Genomic DNA, 13583 nt, shown 5'->3' with positions numbered 1-13583 from the left:
GCCTTTTGAATCCCCATTCTTGAGTGGTCTAATAAAACTATGTCATCAGGGTATTGTAGTAATGTAATCTTGGTGGAATCAAATTCTTGTGTTTTAAGGCTGAAAACATATTGGCTGTGTACAAGTTAAATAAAAGAGGGGCCAGGATGCAACTTTGCTTTAATCCACTGTCTGTTGGAATTTTACTCATTATGGCTTTTCGAGTCAAGTCAAGGTGTATAGTTTGGGGTCTTGATCCAAGGTCAGATTAAGTTTACTTTGCCTTTAATCAGATGCTGCAGCTTAGTGAGGAACCTTCACAAAGCCTCCTTCTCAGGATCTTTCCATTCTTTCCCAGTTGACAGGCAGTTAGGGAGTGAGGTGAACTGTAGCTGCGGCAACAGGCCATCAATTCCATCATTCTCTCTTAAATACTGGAATATGGCTGGCATGTTTGACACTGGACTAACTTCTACCTTGCAGCAGGGCCCAGGTCAGGTGAATGGTTGTGCTAACATTCAAGAGAAGGCCACAAAGAGTCTGGGGAGGGAGAATAGATAACCTACAAAGACTCAGAAGAAGGAATTGAAAGTAAAGATACCTTGAATTCAATTGTTTCCTTGGAGAGTATGCGGCTTAGCGGGGCTCTGATAACCTGCTCAAGAGCTTTATTGAGCCAGGGACCCAGAACCCGGAGGGAATTGCCTCGATGAATCTAATGTATGAACATGGCCTGGCACATTATGAGGTTACAATGCTTGCAATTCAAGCATGCATCACTGCTTATTGTACATGGCTGAAGAAAAAGAGTGGGAAGTTCTACTTCCATCCCCATTGTATAGTTACATCTCCAACAAAACTCTGCTCTGCAATATGTGTATTCAGGTTACGCCACAGCCCTTCAAGTATTCTTTAATTATACTGGCAGATTTGCTATATGCTTCTGGCAGCTTGAACCTGCAGAAACAGGGCTCAGACTGATTTCAGATATCCCATAATTGCCCAATATAATTGTAATGCTGCAATTGTTAATCATATTAACTTCTCAGGTTAATACAGATTTATGTCCTGATGATGATCCTCCATTTATAATGGACTGAAATGCTATCGATATATAATATGGACCCACTCTTATGTTATTAATTTGTGAGATATGGGCTGTATCTGTATTTTGACATGTGAAACATATATACCTATACTGTGCACATAATTATCACGATTGCTTGGGCATCAAGCATGGCTTTTTCACCCACTGAAATTCCATGTAGATTATCTCTGTCTCTATATATATGTTCTTATTTGTATTAAAACTTGTTTTGATATTTAATGTCCATGGCAGCAGTCACAAGTACTCCTTGCAGCTGATGGATTCCCGCCTGCTGTTTTCAGATGTGGGCTGACTGATCCGCCATCCACGTTAACAGACTGTTTTCCACCCCACAAGCAGCTCACCTCCTTCGATGTGGCACACTCCTCTGTTGGCTGGCATTACTCCGTTGCTGCCAGGGCGGCGGGATTGCACAAGCCTATTCACAATTGTTCTGGTGGGAATACATGATGGAGAGAGTCCGTTGCAGGACATGATCACCATTGTACTATTCCTGTGGCTTTCGGATGGATGCTAGTATCACACACCTGATGTGGTTGTGCTATTTGCTGTCACCTGCATAGCTACAAGTGTCTCCTGGAGGCCCAAAGGACTGTTGGTGGTTCTCCCAGCTCTCCACTTACTACTATATCCCTGGGAGGAGAAGGTCTTGCAGATCCTACATCCTGAAGGCCTGACAGGAATCCCTGGTGGAGTGGAGACTGGTAGGTAATGCTTTTGAATGTGTCACTAAACATACATGTAGTGTTGCTTTAAAATTAGCTATTGCTAAAGTGTTTCACATTTTTCTTTAACATATGGCATAGCAGCCTCCTCACTCCCCCCTGCCTACCAACCATCCCAAACTTCTGCCACAACTCATGTCACTTCCTTAAACCGATTCTGAACTCCTACCCCAATCCCAAGCACATTCACTTTGCAGGCACCCACTCCAACTGACACAGCAGCGCAATCACGCACACAAACACATAAAGAAACACAAGCACACATCAGACCCACATGCAAATGCCATGCATGCACACACAAGCACATCACCAGTCCAGATCCCTCTACCTCCAAAAGCCACTCCTCTACCACCCATCATACCCTTACTCCTTTTTCCTAACATTTTTTTAATTGTAAAAAAGTACATAAGAGAATTATCTCCATTATTTTACATATTTCTAATTTTACAATGTTTTTTTAAGTCTTAATACAGGTGTGTTTATTTTAACTTAAGTGAAAAAATAAACATCTTAGCATTAGACCTATGACAAAAATTGCTTGTAAGAGCAATTTAAAAATGTAAAAATCCAGAGCAAATGTACACAGACAATTCATAAGAAAACAAGTATTCATAGCGATTAGTGATAAAATCATTGTCATCTCAGAAGGAGGGAAGTAGTGTTTGAGTTATTTAATACATAGGTTGAACACAGATGCAATTGATCGTGGCACAGAATATCTGTAAGGAGGTGATGAATCGAGCAACATATGGTTAAAAATGTATAAGCCATTGATGAAATTGATATACTGTTTACATTTAAATGTATAACATGCTAATAGTAAATATTTTATTGTTACCTATAGTTACCCCTGAAGAAGGGCTTCGGCCTGAAATGCATCGGGTTTTTTAATAAACACTGCCTGGAACGAGCAATGCATCATTTGTGTTTCCGTATGAGGCCCGGTTGGGCACTACAGTTACATAAGAAGCGTGGGAAATGGCATAAGCAAGTCTGTGTGTAAATTGAATTAAATGGTTGAAAGACGACGTTTGCACTTTGAAAATTAGAACAAATGGACTACTTGTGGAACACTTTTATAAACTAGCGCGAAAAATGTAGCGCATCGCAGTGCGGCTGGAAGTGGAGCAAAGTGTTGCCCCACATTTTGTCTGATGTGTTAGAACCAGTAGTGTCAATTGGGCAAGGCACTCACTCCAGCAACGGACGCACCCTTTAAGAGTAAATGGAAATACCTTGGATGACAAAGGAGTGCATCCTTTCCTTTTTCACTAATCACCCTTGTTGATGTAACATCACTTTATACATTTTTGCATTAAGGTATAGCAATATTGAATGCTGCTTGCTGGAAAAGGGTATTTGGGAAGCTAATGAACTTCATACTAGAACTATACACTACATCGTGCACCACAGTACTTTCAGTGCCTTATGGTTATTTTTCCTCCAAACATCAGGAACTGCAATGGGAGGAGCTCCTGAAAATACAAATATTTACATGTGACAGTTTGAAGAGACAAACATTCCTAAAGATGCTGCCTGGAATGCAGGACTAAAGCCCATATTAAGATTTAATGATAACCTTTTTTTGGTTTGATTAGGCGATGGGGAAACATTGAAAGGAAATATCAGTGAACTACATCTCATGTAATGGAGTGCTCCATGAAAAACTGCAGCGCTACACTGCGGAAAGAGCAGAACATAGCCCAGCACGAGATTTAGTTAACTTTGCCATTCAATTGGCTGTGATTATGAGTGGGACAGATTTTTCCGACCCTGCACAAACCACATGTACAAACTAGAGGTGGGTGATAAACTCCGCTTCGCTCTGCATGCGCAGCTCGCAGAGTTTTGCCCATTCCACGCTCCACTTGGATTGCAGAGTTCAGGAGATACTCCACAAACTGCCATATGGTGGAGTTTTTTCTTGCATGGATCTCACCAACATTCAGTTAGTGAGCCCGAGTGAGAAAATCAAGTGCCAGAACGCCTACCAGACAGATTTCTCCACGTGGGCGGTCGCTGCAGGGCACTACCGTTTACATCGAGAATCGAGCCGCTGGAGTAGAAATTCTACTTGAGCAGAAGAAGCAACACCCTCTGGCGCGCTGTGTGGTGCCCTTCGTGTTGATTTTACAGCGAAGAACAAGCTCCAGGTGCTAAAAATCAGTGCAAAATGCTGAATTCCGCCACTCGTGTAACGCTGCGAAATCCCAAGGAGTTTTAATGTAACCATGCGGAATTTGTGAAACTATGCAAGTTCTATCCCCCCTCATCCCCAGCCCTCACTCCCCCCCCCAGGTAAAAACCCTGTTTGTACAGGGATCAGAATTCCAAGTTGTGCAGTTTACAGAACCCAGAAAGTAAAGGTAAAGAACGTCTGTATCTTTCAATAAATTTTGGTAGGTCAAACTGAATTTTATTCGGAGAGAAGAGTAAAGTATTCATAATGACATACAAATTTTGGTGCAGTAAGCACCGAAATCCACGTTATTCTCAAACAATCAGAATAGTTGCAATGTATGACACCCAATAAAATCCAAACCACATGAAGATGGATTTTATTTAGGAAAATAAGTAGGATTTAACTTTTGCATACACATAGTCAGGGCCTTAGTCTTAGGTAACAAATGCTTCTAAACATAAATAAGAGGAAGAAACATACCAACTTTCCATTTATGCAAAAAAGAGCCCTCTATGTAATAAGGGTACATTGATCCACATTAGACTGTATCAAAAGATGTACATGGTTGTCTCATGAAATGGATGCAGGTAAGGGGGTTTTATTCGTGACCTCCTGCCCATATACAATCTTATATCAGTAGTAACATATTCTTCAAGTAAAAGTAAAAAACAATAGTCATTATTCACTATTTAATAAATTTCCGAGTCGATCAAAATCAAGTAAACAAATGAAAAGAGATCTCTTTAATAACACATTCTTGTAAATAGGAGATGAGATACTTTTTCATTGCTTTTTGCCATGTCTATCCTATTTTTTCTCTGGATTAGAGGTTACTTTAATCTTGTGCTGCATATTAGAAACTAAAAGATACCTATTCAATTATTTTTACAGCCCTGAGGAAGTCCATGTGGGATGAACTGCGTTGGCTGGGCTGATGTACGCATTCTTGCACCTAAATGAGAATAAAAGAAAAAACTGGATACAAGAACTTTCAAGACTCCCTTCTTTATACTTTTTTGGAAAGCTATAGATTCGAAGAAATTGCTTGTACTTGACAATTGAATTGTATAGATTTGTATCCTCCTTGAAATTATCGCTTTCATTGGGAGAGGAACAGATTTTCTCTTATATGTGACTTCTTAGTGGTGGGAGCACGTCAAAGTTGAGCATCATTGAGCATTAGATAGATTGAGGACAACTGTACTGGTGCAGATTACACTTGCCTACACTGCTGACAACATTACTTTATTGCCTTCTATTCTTCCACTGCTGGCTTTCAAGCACTACTTTTTTCTTTTGGGTTAAGCACTCCATGAAAGTGCATGTGTTTTTTCGCTGACTTCCTTGTGTACGTCTTACACCCTGTACCCTGTGTTGCTCTTTTTGGCCCATGTGTTCTCCCTGCACTCTCCTTGTTTCATATGCCCTTGAGTATTTCCACCCCATTGCTTTCTCTCCTGAGTGCTTTCCCACGACCACTACACTATGTCCTGAAGCCAACCCACCCACATGCATCCAACCCCATACTCTTCACGGCCTTGGCTGCATGCGGAGGGGGTACGGTCTGTGAGTGGGTGAGTTTTTTTCCCCCAATGAGTTTAAGATCGCACATGTATCCTTGATGCTTCAAAACATTTTTGGGGCAATTTCATGCCCATGAGGGTTCCCTCAGGGACCCCTCCATGTGTCCTATGGGGTTGGGATACCTGTATTCTGACCCCTTATGTGTTTTGACATGTTATTTTCCCCTCCCCAAACCCAAGCGACAAATAAAATGGTGACCATAACTTTCCTTTCCTACGCGAAGGATCCAAGTTCCCAGATATCTATAATATTCTTTCTTTAATAACTCCCAAACTACTGAATGGATGTACATCATATTACTAAAAGGTCACTTTCTGGACCAAGATCTACCTTTCTACCAACTTTGGCGTAATTTCTTTCAGCAGTTCGGGCTGTAGTCCTGTTAAAAAAATGTAAGATTCCGATAGACATTGCATGGGGAACAAGCATTTTGGGACACTTCCTCTCAGCCAGCGCTTGACCAATCTCCCTGAAACTTTCCAAACGGTAGTTAAATTGACTGGGACACTAGCTTTCAACATTATGTGAAGATTTTCAAATGGCGCCAAAGTTATTAGCAAAACTAAAAATGCTTCTTCCATGGGAAAAGGTAGTCTTAATTATGACTACCTCGCCAATAGGTTAAAAAAAAACATATATATAGCAGCATTGAAGGTCAGAGCAGCACACACAGATTCATAACAGCATAAAATGTAAACCACAAAAAGAATAGACAGATTTTAAATAAGCACTGACACTTTATTGTAGAAGATCCAATATTGGGACACGAAGTGAAGAAGAAATCTGAGATAACATACAGAAAATCGAAGTCTCTAAGAGGCTATCTAGTTAAAAGTGATTATGGGAGGGAAACCCCTCAACCAACATGGCTCAGGCAGATAGAAGACTTCCATAAATGTTCAAAATGTAAGACGTGCCGACATGGAGAAAACGCATCATCCCTGGGAACAGCTTTCAATAGAACAGTTAAAATCAGAGGAGTTTTATCATGTAAAACTAGCTTTGTGGTGTATATTTTAAAATGCCCATGCAGGAAAACGTATGTGGAAAGAACCACACTCTCAGTCCAGAAAAGACTATTACAGCAGAGCTATCATCAACAAGGACAGGAGCTATCCGATAGCTAGGCACTTTGAAAAGGAACATCATAGTGGGCAATCAACAATTACATATAGCTGCATAGCGCAGGTGCCCAAGAAGAGGAGATGAGGTGATAGAGAAAGGGAACTGAGGAAGTTGGAAACAGACCACTCCAGACGTCTTTGGCGCTTTCCAAAGTAATTTATTAATCCATTTGTTGTATGTGAAATACGGGCAAAGGAACAAACCCCCAACGCGTTTCGGTGAAGCTCTCGCCTTGGTTACGGGTATTTTTTCAAAAAAGTGTTCAAACATTTAATAAAGTGGCATGTGAAAAAAGATGTCTGGAGTGGTCTGTTTTCTACCAGTGGAGAGTGCACCTGCGTAGCAGTGGCTACGCGTTGTGAACCTGCATTTTGTTACAGGGCTACCTCGGCCCCTGTGGTGCACCGCTGTCTTGGTGTCCCGGTGGCGTAGCGGAGGATGTGAACTTTATAAATTGGATGCCGCCGGTTGACCGCGTGATGTCTGCCAGGATTTGACGAGTTTGGAATAGTCACAATTTGACTGCCGTATCTACACCGGAATCTGGATTCTGTCCACGGGGTATGTGGTGAGTCCTCGTACTTTTATTCATGAGCGCATTGACTACTTGATTTGTTACCGTGCACGTCCTGAATTGTATTGGAAGGACGTGCAAACTCGAGCAATCCCGTCATAATGTTTTGACTGGGCATTCAAAAGCAAGCACGCGACTTTCCCATGCCCGATTATCAGCGTTGTTACATGCTGATGTCTGGGAGCGTGGGTCTCTAGTAGTGACCACAAAGTGCATACTGACAAAGTGCGATTCCAAGTGTGTAATATAAGTGTATGCATAAAGGGAAGATTTCCTGGTGAAATCGGAGCAATGGATGATGATTCAGAAGCACGGAGGAGAGTGAGGGCACAGTCCATGTTTGTACAAACCACGAGTGGGGCAGTGAGCAAAGAGCCTAGGGGAACACCTATTCTCAATAAATATCAAAAATTGGAAAAATAAATCAGGAAGGAAATATCGCGATGGTGGGAAGCGATCACCCTCGAGAAATATCAAGAAGAGTCCCGAGAGGCTTAAGGATTTTAATCGCCCCATCACACGAAGAACCCGATATTGAGTTGGCTGAGGAGTGGGCGGAAAACCTTATGGACTGCTCGAATAGAATGCTTTCCATTTTAATAAAACATGCCTGGAAAGATAGGCTGACCCTATTGAAACAAATTTCTGAATTAAAGGATGAAATAATGAAGGATGATACTACAGAGAATTTCACCAAGAAAATGGAGGAAATCAACAAGAGATTGTCCAAACATGAAGATGACATCGTGGCCAAGAAGGAGAGGAAATTCCTCAGAGATAAAATCGACTATGAGGGAGGACGAATCATCACATTCAGCCGCAAATATGACAACATCAAAAGGAAGGGTGTCCAAGCTAACATTGACACAGTAAGTGCAGCTGCGGTATCTGAAGAGGAAACGGTAGAAAGTGATGTTTCCGTTTCTGAGGATGGCCAGTTGAGGGCATCAACAACAAAAAATCTTGGTAAGCCTTCAAATTTTTGGGAGGAATTCAAAATGATGAACCAGACATCTCAACTACAGAACTGGCAGATAGACAGGGGACGGGGGCAAGGAAAAGGATTCAAAGGAAGAGGCAGAGGAAGAGGAAATCGTGGAGGAGTTATAACCAAATCCAACGCACCGTCAGGGGAGGCGGCTGGTGCAAGCGGAAACACAACCCCAGTGGGAGTGGAAACACGGGGTCAGAAGAACAAAACAAGAGGAAAATGAAAATGAAAACGAATCGACGGAATGTGGTAAATCTATCCTCTCATTTGCTTTTCACTAATGAATTTGATGTACTGCAATATGGCCTCTCCCTTTGTCCCACTGCTAATTTTAACTATTCTCAGGAACGTATAGACCTTTTTAAATTCACCAGAAAATTGCGTCCATACAAATGGAATAAGCTTAAAGTTAAGAATACCATTACTCAAGCTGTTGCCATTGAACCTGCATGTGAGACTATTGGGGAGGTTGAGGCTCTGATTGCTATGTAGGATTTGGAGTTTGGTACACCAATGAATACCCAGACTGACGCAGTCTCTCTGGGTTTTAAGACCAAATTAAATTGTCCGAATCCATTCAAGCCCAAATCCACCTTTAATCCCACCATGCCTGCATGCAGTATTGATACTTTTGAATCCCTGGTCATCAATGACTTTAAGAACCTGGCAAAAAAGAAATGTTGGTCAAATGACAATTTGAGTAAACCAGAAAGACTAGCTGTGAAGTCATTGGAAAATGACTCCTCAATTGTCATTCGCCAATCGGACAAGGGGGGGAATGTGGTTTTAATGGATGTAGCGGATTACATCATGGAGGGTTTGCGACAATTTAATGTCACGGAATGTACCATGAGTTAGGTATGGTGCAAGAATGGCAAGCTGTATTGTTATATTTTTTTATATGTACGCTACTCACTAGAGTTCAAATTATGTATATATGATCAATGAATTATTAATTAGATCAGTACCATGAGTTATGTATGGTGGTAACTCCACGAGCCATGGTGGAATTATGTTTGCGTATAATACGGCGTGCCGATTCGTCAGACAACATATCATGTGCTCTGGGACCTCTGGTTGCTTTTGTTAATTCAATGTGCACCTTTACACCTAACTACGGCTTCAAATATTGCATTTATTAATTTTTATTCATGTGTATTGCGTATGCAAATAGATTTTTCAATTTGAGAGTATTAGAAAAGTCAATCGGCTTTCAAGGTGGTTATAGATAAACCACTCCAAGATGGCGGAATCAGCGAGGGTACGTGTCCTTTGTCTATGTTGATATATTTTTTTTTTTTTAAATACCCGTGACCAAGGCGAGAGCTTCGCCGAAACGCGTTGGGGGTTTGTTCCTTTGCCCGTATTTCACATGCAACAAATGGATTAATAAATTACTTTGGAAAGCGCCAAAGACGTCTGGAGTGGTCTGTTTTCTACCAGTGGAGAGTGCACCTGCGTAGCTGTGGCTACGCGTTGTGAACCTGTATATATATATATATATATATATATATATATATATATATATATATATATATATATATATATATATATATATATATATATATATATTACCTACTGGCGGTCGCCAGTAGGTATATATAGTTAGGATTTTTTCTCTATGGGATTTTTGAAAATTCTATGTCTAATAACTTTGGCGTTTGTGGACGGAATTGGCTGAAATTTTCAGGAAAATGGAACATTTTGTTTCTGAGCAGCCCCTGAAAATTTGGGGGGGGTTCGTCAAGGGGGGGCCGAGAAAAAAGGGGGTCCCAAAACGCGTTTTTCCCATGTTAATTTCCATAGGGCGGTTGGCCTCACTTTTAGCCCGAACGGCTGAATGGATTTCCACCAAACTTGGCAAAATTGTAGGGACTGTTCGCCCGATGTGCCTTTGCTAGGTCTCAATATATGTGCTCCAGTAAATTTTGAGAAATTAACGTTAAAAAAAATATATATATCTGTAAGCGCGCTCCGGGCAGCGCCCCGGTTCGCGTACTTGACGCGTAACGGAACTTCGCGAAGCGAAGCTGATTGGCTCTCCGGTGTCTGTCAACATTCTAAACAGTCTGGAGCGGCTGCCAGCTTGTCTCTCGGTAGGATCGAGAGACAAGAGGAGGCCAAAACAAAGGGGGAAATGACCATAAGGGGGCATAGTAGATCCTCCCTGACCCCCTAGGTTTGATGTGGAGGCTTTAAAAGGGCCCCGCGGGGCAAAAAAAAAAAAAGATTTTGTTTTTTTTGCGTGGGTAGCGCCCGGTACGCGCACCGGGAAGCGGTCCGGGGAGCGTACTATAAGGAAAAAAGAATGATAGACTATGATATTTTGAAATATTGTATGTTTATTGATTGTTCTTTTTGTTGTTTTTTTTGTGTTTTTTTTGTTATTTAAGTAGCAGTATTTATGATTATTAAATATACATTTATTTTTGGAATTGTGCACAGTATACTATAAGTCTGACTTTACATTATAATCAATTTGGTACTAGTTTATGAATTACATATAAAAATGATTAAAGATTCAAACAATTTTTTAATATTAAATATAATTTTATTTTTCTGATTGTTTTTCAAAATTTAATAGAACGTCTAACATTTGACTGTCCGATATGTCCTCTTGTTGAGTGAACATAACTTCCCACATTTGACCGTCATCATAATGAAGTAAATGATCCACAGATTCTACACATTGTAGAAGTTCATGGTCTCGTGATTCATCCATGAATTCCAAGTCAATGGGTTCAATTATTTCCTCATTGTTCATGTCTAGGACAATTTCAAAGGAAACGTTCTGTTCTCCTTGCATTTTTGTGCTGAAATTTGAATAAAAAATAAATATATCAGTAGAGATAGGGCACTGTTGGGTTTAAGTTCAGACAGGTACTTTTGAGGCATGAAGTAGTACTATTAAAAAGTGCCTGTGAGAAAGCCTATGTAAATTCATAATAATACCACAGAAACCTAAATCAATCCATAATTATAATAAACAAGCCTTTCTCAATGTCTAACTCTTACAGAGGGATAGTATATAACTATCTGAAAATGTTTTCAAATTTATAAAATAATATCTTACCTTTTAAAAACAAGTTTAAGTTGTGAGTGAAAATGATCTTGCAATGTAGTTCAGGAAGTAGTAGTCAAAACGGCTGTGTTTTTCTCTCTTTTTTTATATATATTCAGGTACATAACCAATCAAATGTCAGGTAAAAAAAGTAGAAAATGAAAGTAACATTTTAATTGGTTGTCAATTCCAACACTTCAGATGTGTTTTGTGAAGTAATTTACCTCAGGGTATTTAGAGAGGTCTACAGGCTAAATGGCTAAATGGAATTCCAAACAAATGTGTGAAAATGGTAGGGATTGGTATGTAGTATGAGCTAATCTATTTTTGGTGAAAGTGTCTCCAGGGTTTCTTCTGTAAATTACTTTCCCACCTTTTTTAATGGACCGCTTCCCGGTGAGCGCCCCGGTACGCGAACCGGCAGCGTTACGGGAGTCCACCATTTTGTGTTTCGGTCGAATTAAGATAGAAGATGGAGGGCAAATAATGTTCGGAATGGGTAGAAGGGGGCACGGTAGACGTATTTTGATCCCCTAGGTTTTCTGAGGGTGGCTGAGGAGGCCCATATGTGTGAAAAAAAATCATTTTTAAAAAAAAATTCGCGCGGTTAGCTTCCGGTTCGCGTACCGGGTAGCGCTCCGGGGAGCGTACTTTGTTGAAAATTAGTGAAAAAAGTTAGAGTAAAATAATAATTGTGAATGATCAGATGTAGGGTAGCTCTGAGAAGAGCTTTTGGGTTTATGGTACATTTAGGTACTTATAAGTAGGTACCAATGCACATTTTTAAATTCAGAATGAAAAGTCTGTTCCCTTCATCTGAGAAGTGAACTCCATCTCCTCTGTAGATATCTTGCATGTAGTAACGTAAGTTATTGTTGTAGATGGAGCCCATTCCATGGTCTCTCATGTAAGCTGAAACAGATTTGTTTACATGCTTCCTCGATTTCTCAATTTGTGGACAAAATTGGTTCGACCACCTCCATTTCTGTCTTTGGCATATATTTGAATATACCAAGGCAGTTTGAGGAAAAAGTGCCATCAATTGCTCAAAGGTGTCCTTTAAAAGCATTTCCAGACCTACCCCAGTCAAAGTGCCCAAGTCATTTCCTCCACAGTGCACAATTAACAGGTCAGGTTTAGGCAAATGCATAAAGGTTTTCACCAATGGTATCAATTGGTGACATTTTAATCCTCTGTGGCCAAACCACTTAATTTCCACATCTTGTAAATTGAGGTTAGGTAAATTTCTGTTATCAGCATACCTCTGAGCCCAGTAGATGTAACTATGTCCAACAATCCAGACAGAAAACATGGTGAGAGGAGGTTCTGCTGCAGTCAGATGAAGTGTGGCAATGAAATGGGAGTTGAAAAAATAAGAGTTTAAAATGAAAAAAACTGTGGAGTTTCTGTGTTAATGAAGCAGTAGCAGTGATTGGTGGATTTTGATTGCTGAAAACAGAAAGTTAGGGTGCATGGATGAGTTCTTTGAAAGATGTAATTTGAATGGTCAAAAAAAATCATTTTATGAAAGATTGCACTGGATATGCAGGTGTACTGAGAGTTCAGAGTTCAATTGAAACATTGTTGTGTGAACTTGCAAACATGAGAGGTCTTTCAGGAGGTGGTTGCTATGCAAAAAAGGCAGAAAGGGTAGAGGGGGGAAGGGTGTTGATTTGAAAAAAGTGAGGGAAGAGTTTTGATTGGGTGACATGAGAGATATGTGTGATGAATTACAGCTTTTCTGTGCTTTTTATAGCTGCAGACTCTGGAGTGCATCCCTTTTGCTCTGCTAAAGACAATTTGGTGTGTTTCTGAGACTGTTTTGAAACTCATAAAGTATTTGCTAAGGTGAGAAAAGATTCATTTAATTTAGATAGAGAATAGTATGGTTTAGGGAGAACATTATGAAGAAAGTTGTGTATTTAAAATTTTGATTTGTGTCAAGTGTTTTACAAATAGATTTTGTTTCTTTGTGTTACATAGCAATGTTAAAAGTGACGCTAAAATAGTGCAAGGGTCTTACAAAAATGCTTTCATGTGTCTTAGGGTATTTTAACTCACTTCCTCATGAATGTAGGTATATAATTGATTTAGATGTTGTGTTTAAAAACGATTTAAGAAAACAATTAGGTTTCTGGATATGTACTGCTAGAGATTCATAGGTTGCTTGGGGCATATTTATAAGGCCTTTGAGTCTCTCTGATGTTATTTTTCACATTTTAATTTAAGACCTTTCTCTGTGGTGCAAGGTCCT

This window comes from Lissotriton helveticus, chromosome 8 (genome assembly GCF_964261635.1).
Source record: "Lissotriton helveticus chromosome 8, aLisHel1.1, whole genome shotgun sequence".
Taxonomy (NCBI): domain Eukaryota; kingdom Metazoa; phylum Chordata; class Amphibia; order Caudata; family Salamandridae; genus Lissotriton; species Lissotriton helveticus.
This window is presented reverse-complemented; position numbering follows the sequence as displayed.